This window comes from Merops nubicus, unplaced genomic scaffold (assembly GCF_000691845.1).
Source record: "Merops nubicus isolate BGI_N331 unplaced genomic scaffold, ASM69184v1 scaffold11006, whole genome shotgun sequence".
NCBI classification, from domain to species: Eukaryota; Metazoa; Chordata; class Aves; order Coraciiformes; family Meropidae; genus Merops; species Merops nubicus.
The window spans coordinates 27,012-34,312 of NW_008616939.1; positions in this window are offsets into that span (position 1 = coordinate 27,012).

Consider the following 7,301-nt stretch of genomic DNA (forward strand, 5'->3'; position numbering starts at 1 on the left):
CCTGCTGAGCCACAGCCCACTGCTGGAAACGCACACCTTTAAATTATGTTTCCAGTGCAGCTTGCAACAAAACACAGTTTAGTGAGTGCTACTTTGTTTGCAGCTGGCTAATGCATTAGGGTGGCAGCAGTGAAGTGTATGCCACTGGTAGGAGTGGAATTGCAGCCTGGCCAACTCCCCTCACAGACACACACTTGGAGGGATGTACCTTTAAAACTCCAGATGAGCTTTCTACCGTTAGAGAAATTATCTCTTCCAACACTTCACATGTTTTTCTCTCTGGGAGACTGTTTGGACTTCAAGCCCAAGGTCTCCCAAGAAGGACCAGACCTTCAAAGCCATTTTTAGTATTGTTGTACTGGTTTGAATGAAAACACTGAGCTCTTATCAGCCGTGCCCTGTGGAGCACAGGGACAACCACGCCTTGGCCGCTCTGCTCCTGCCTCCCTGCAGCTCCTGATAAAGAGGGGGTTCTGCTGCACTTCCCCTTGGCCCTGGCCTCCAGGGAGCACATGCAAGGAACAACTAACATCCAAGCTGTGGCACACCATGTTAACAGAAGCAGCTTCAAAAAAGGCACTTGGATGGATGATCGACACCACCCAGTGAATCGTGATGGCCAGATCTTGGTACAGTTTGAGGCTGAGACACTCAAAAGCAAGTGATTTTTAGCTCCTTGGGCCTGCTGAAGGAGAGAATTTCTAGAAGATGATTCAGCCTTTGCCCATGGTTCACTGGTCACTCTGCATTTGAGTCCTCTGCCCTAAGGGACACTAATTCCTTATTCTTTCAAGAGAGGACTTCACCATTTGAAGCTCTTCAGTCAGGTTTGAACAATTCCAAAGACACATTTGGGCTCTTTAATGTTTAAGAACTCCTTTCACAACTAGTTTACAGAGAGTTAACATAGATGTTCTGGTATAAATTTAATGTCTACCTAGCTTTCCTTCTTTGACAGATTTTGAGAGACAAGACTATGAGCAGAAGGGATGTAACATAACCCTGAAGCTAGGCAGCAAGCTAGCTGCCATGACTAGCTGAAGCTGTTCTTCCAGGGCAGAACACCTCCACACCCTGGGACTTACCACAGAGAACAGTTTCAAAGACAGCACCCTTTACATCCATCCACTCGACAATAAAGCCAGGAAACTCTCAGTTGAAAGACAAGTGTTTTATCTGCTCTCTCAAGAGAAAAACTGTCCTAATGCTACAGCTATAAAAACCAGACCCTACCTCCTCAACAGGTCAGATTTGAGTGTTTGAGGGCCAGCATCACATAACCTGACCACACATTCTCCAGCAATGCTGATTCACTTGGAAGATCAGAGATTTAAGTTCAAATCTCCCTTTCACACCTTCATGTGGGCAGTGTTCCCTAGGCCTGGGACTGGCACCTGTACACCAGGTAGGCAAGGCTCTGTGCAGCCCAGGCACACCCGTGCACGCAGAGATGGTTTGGAGGTGTAAGAGTTTCATCTGGTAGAGATGGAGAGACTTAATAGGATGTGGTGTTTCCTTTTGCTGGGGCAAAATCATTTACCAGGCGCTCTGTTTCCTTGTTAATTTAGTAGAGGAGGGTAGTTTCAAAGTGCCTGGCACTACAGTTATATGTTGTCACCAGAACAAATGGAAGGAACAAGTCCTAGCAGATGGCAGACCTCTTAGGGAGGTCTAGACTTAGCCACCAAATCAAAGTTGCTTAGATATTGCAAGACAGATTTATCTTAATCATGATCAAACTGCCATCTGCCAGGTGTCACATCTGAGGTAGCCAAAACTAGTCAGCAGTGGAAAACATGGTTCTCTTTAAACTCAGACCATTTTCAAAGGCTAGATATTTCTTTGAAAAGCCTTGGTTGATGGGCACTGGAGCTCTGAAGAAAGCTCAGAGCAGCTTTCTGACGAAGGCAGGCCATTAGTGAGGTCTTCAAGTACATAGGTTCTTTCTGCTAACATCCCATCTTTTAATCTCAGATCCAAGTGCATGAACCAAGCCTGCTTCAAGCACCAGGGCAGGGAGCTGACTCTAACCACAACAGTCTCTGCCTTTGGTTACCTGAGAGCATCACCAGCCAAGACTGGCACTTGCCATGATCAGCTGGTAAGGCTCACAGGAGCTTTCCTTGCTTGCACACAGACCTGACACACAACTCTTGAGAGTACAGATCACTCCCTGGAGTACAGGTTCCTTTCTTCCCTAAACATGCTAAAGTTCAGGTGAGCAAGGCAGGAATGTTTACAAAGCTAAGCAAAGCAAACAGAGATTACTATTAGGAAACATGACAGGAGGTATTTCTTTGGAGGCTTTTACTATGGATATTTTTAACACTATTCCATGTACAAACTCCTGAGTTTGCACTACAATGAAAAGAGTACAGGGTTTTATGGCAGATTTTTTACCCCTTCTCTTACCACCAAGGAAAAAAACCCAAAGACTTAATATTGCACTGGTTTGGGTCCACGATCTTTCACCAATTCATAAGCAATTTTAAAAGACTTAAAAGAAGGAATCATAAATACTCCAACAGTATACTACAAAAAAACCACTTCCTTGACTTTCAAGCAGAACGAAAGCAGAACTTGCTAGTTGTGCTTGGGCAAGCAACTTACAGTTGAAGTTATTTTACCCCACCATTTGTTGGAAAGTTCAGTTATACCAGCTTCCTGAAATCATGTTGAGAAGAAAGCATCCTGTGAAGTGGCTGCTTCACTAGAGTGGAACCATGAGACAGTTTGCCAGAGACAACAGCAATTCTGCTCAGCAGAGACGTCGCCTTGAGGGACTCCTCTAACCCAAGGCTGGATACTTCACTCAACTGCAGGCTGCACTGAAACATCAAATTCTGTGATGACATTTATCTGAACAGCCTGGAGAGGTGAATCATCGTCAGATGGCAAGTGAAAGTCTGATTATTAAAATCATTTTTTCACTGGAAGATAACCCGAGTACGTTCTTGGTGCTCTCTCAGAGCTGTCCCCTGCATGCGTGTCTGACATCACACCAAATGGTAAAACTGCTGACAAGAGTCTTTGTTGACCCTTTCCTGGAACATTTGCTTTCTTGTGACAGTTTGCTTAGCTGTCAAATAATTTCTCCTTGCCTAGGAGGAAGGGTGTGGAACTGCTGAGCTGGCATTTCACCTCGGCTCTCACACTCAGCAGGATACAACCACTGCTCCCGTGGCCACAAGTCTCTGCCCAGAGCAGCCTTATCTACACACAGCTAGAAATCACGTAGCTGGGAAATGCCAGCTAACAGAAACATCCCCAGCCTCTGGAGAGCCAAGGAGCTCCCTGATGTGCAGCAGGTCACGTTGGCTCCATTGCAAGGCCGTGCTGTGTGAGGTTGGACAGAAGGCAGGAGACACCAGGCGATGTTCCGGCCGCTCCTTCAGCTCCAGAGGTGAAAATCAGCAGAGTAAATTCATGAGCTTTACATCCACACTGGTCTCTTAGCTACTGGCTGCAGACACAGGAGTCCCACAGCCAGTCAATGCACTTCACAGCCACCAGTACAAGGTAAGAGTTACAGCTTGTGACAGGCCAGGAAGCCACGTTTTCAACAGATGAGGGACCTCTACAATATCCAAGAGCTCCTCTGTTTCTGAGGCAGCCCTGTGGCCCCAGCAGGCACAGGCTGCTGGGTGACATTTCAGGCACAATCCACAGCCCGGGGGCTGAGCCCTGGGCACAGAACCACTGGCTGCTGTCACCTGTCTGTGGTTCAGACCCCTGGCCCCAGCACCCCAGCACGAGGTGCTGAGGAGCAGTGCCCCCAAGGCTGGCAGGCCTGGCCACTGCAGTGCCTGCTGCCAGGGACACGCCAGGAGGAATAGCTTATCAGCTGCTTAGCTAATTGTTCATATCCAATTAGTGGATGCACACACGCACACTCTTCAGGTCGCCTAGATTCTTCACAGCACTCTTTGTTCCAGATCTCCCTCTGTAAGAACACTCCAAGCTCACTGGTTTTGCAAATTCAGATCCAGTAGGAAGCAGGGGGCAAGACTCCCACCAAAACAGAGTTGGGCACAGCAGTCCTGTCATTAATTCCTGACTTAAAACAACAAAAGACTTAACAGCTTCAAAGTAATGCTGCTACAGCAGAGGTTTAACATTTTGAGCTGTATTAAACTGTCTCACTGCTAGCACAATACAAGGAAGCATTTTGTCATTTGTCACTGAGAGAGGGGACGTGTGTAAGTTTTACTGTACCATGCTGTCCAGCTGCACCCAGGGAGCTCTCCTGCACAGCCAGCTACAACTCTGAGAGCCACCCAAGCACCACAGTACAGCCACCACTCAGCTCTGCTCCAGCAGACACCAGAACCCTTTCCCTAGCTGAAAGCATGGCTCTGTCTCAGCATCAAGCACACAGCGTGAGCTGTCAGTTTCCTGCACTGTCTACACAAGTCTGCAGAATAACTGAATTTTTTAGAAACACCTTTAGGTTCAGAACTGCATTTATTCATGCCTCAAGTCTCACCAGTACAGCACCGTGCCTGGCCCAAGTTCCATTTTTATATATTTCAGGGTAGCGTGGCTCAATTAAATGGCAATCACAGTTCATCACCTGATAATTAGTTTTGTTCTCATTCACCAGGAACATGTTATCTTAGAAAAGCTCCACGTACCTACCACACTAACCAGCTGGGTTTTACTTTCATCCTCAAGTACAGAGGTACCAACTTACAGAACCCCTAAAACCAGATCTGCAGGCATTTGACATACTGAACTGATGCCCCACGATGAGCCCATGGGACTGTTTCCTCAAGGCTACTTTAAAAAAAAAACAGGCACTATAAAGTTTTATAACATGAGCCTGGTAGTTCTGATAACACAGGAATCCAGTTCCTCCTTGAAAACTCCCAAGGGAAGGCTCCTCCAGGGTGGTGTTGATGTTCTTTGGTGGCGAGGCTGCCTCCACAGCAGACAACACAGATAACAGCCCACGTATTTGCAGCTGCCCAGATTTCAGGGCTCTGTCACGGGACCCAGGCAAACAACACCTGAAGCCTGGCTACACAGCTTGTGTTTAGACTTCAGAAAGCTTACTCAGCCCTAGTAAGTGAACCACTTGCTACATCTTACTGGCCCAAACTAGACCTTTAGCTCAAACTGTGGATCCAAAGCACACTGTACTGTGTGCCCAAGAGACAAGACGTGGAGGAGCACGACAGAGCAGGGCTGCTGGAGCCCTGACTCCCCTACCCCCAGCCGAGGCACAGACAGCAACAGACAACCCCCTGTGCCTTCAGCAGGGCAACACAGAGTGCAGTGGCCTGAAGCTGAGATCAGGACAAGCTTTGTACAGTTACTTGACCATTTTCTGACCTGCAGTAGTGGACCCATGAAGAACTAGTTTCACAATACACATAATGCTGATTAACAGTCTTCTGCATTAATCAAAAAAACTTTCCATAGCAGCCTGGCAAGAACTTTCTCACTCGTTATCCATCTCCTGCCCCTTCACAAAGAAGGCTCCAGCTGGGCACTTTGTCTGTCATAAAGCATCAGCTACAAGCTTGCAGGTCTTGCACAACACCTGTATGACAAGTTCCCCAGACAGCTCAAGAAATTCTATTGTTGAGTCGACGAGGACCTCCCACAAACAGCCTGCAACATGCCAAAGCAGTTGTGGGGAATACAAATGCAGCAATATTCATGTTCTGTTCTCATCATTTACTCCAACAGCAACTCAGAAGTTTCAGCATGAGAACAGCACCCTTAGAATTGAAGTTCCTCTGAATCTTTTCAATGAAATACAATGAGGAAGTTCAGTAGGTACAGCAAACTGAAGCATTATGCCAAGAGCCACGTGCAGGCTCAGAGGGCTGCACACCCAGCCTTACAAAGGACCTGCTCACAGATGCAGTTGTAAAAGGTACCAGTTAAGCCAGTGCCTCACCTTAAATAGGAGCAGGGGAAAAAATACAAATACAAAACAACAAATAAATCAGTTTTTGGCCAGAACAGTCATGTTCCACAGGAGTGCTGGCCTGAAACCTGTCAGCACCTGAGAGTGAAGCTGAGGAGTTTCATTATAGCACTCATGTCACTAGAGACCTGGTAGCAGGTCACATGCAAGGTTTGTATCTTAAATAATGTATCCTGGATGCCTTTCCACAGCCCTTTATTAGGAGTGGGGCTACCCAGAGGGATGAGTTCCACTGAAACCTGCCCAGCAGCTGGTGCCAGGCTATGCCACTACCAGGAGAGAACACCTGCTTGGAGCTGAAGCTCTGGCCAACTCATGAGATGCTCCTCTCATCACTGCTCACTAAGTAACAGTCCAGGGCCACACAGGCTGTGAATTCTGGCTTAGTTTTAAACAGATATTGAATTAAAATGATCTAGTTCTCAACAGTGGAACAGTCAGATAAACAATCATGGGAGCATTTTTTAAGTTGTGGTGAGAGTGGGAATTCACACAGAAAGGTAAGCATTTTGCAATTGTTCTTTTAACAAGGCATCTAAAAATAAATTCTCTCCATTCAAGCTAGAGAAGTCACTAGAAAACATGCAAACCCACCCCTGTGGCAGAAGCACCACAGTCTCAGCTAGCTACATGTAGATGCTGACATCACAGGGCTACAGACAGGCTGCTGAAAGTCAGAAGACCCTGCCTAGGTACAACATAACTTCCACTACACGAGGGCCCCTGAGAAAATAAAAATACCCCTCAGTGGTGAAACCAGGCTTAACACCATCGCAGCTACAGCATCTCAGGACGAGAAGTGTGGCTCGTAGTACTTGGCCCCGCAGCCTTGTCAGATGGGAAGTTCACATTGCACAACCCAGTCACCGCCTCCAGACCCCTCCCTGTGCTCCAGCGGCACCCGGAGACGCCAAAGGTGCACGTTCATCCGAGACGGTGGCTCCAAACTCCTGCACTGGAGCGATTTCAGAATCTGTTACTAGTGCCTTCAGAAAGCCACTTTAAAGAAACTAAAGGCCACTGCTCAGGAATCATTTATTCCCATTCAGTTATGGTTTAGTGATACCCAAACCCAGAATCTGTCAGCGGCGGGGAGACACCAGAGGGGGAGTGTGGACCTGGCACCTCTGTGCCCGCACTGCCACAGCTGTGCTGCAGAGAACTCCGCAGTACCTTCCACTGCAATATATGATTTTTCTCCCCAGAAGATGACGTTACAAGTCAAAGCGTCAATAAAATGATTTAATACATCCTTGTAATTATAGTAAGTCATAGCCTCATTAACAAAAATCAAAATCAAACCACAACCGGAGGCAACTCGGCCTCCGCATTCGCTGACCCGCCCGCCCCTTGCAGATGCCCT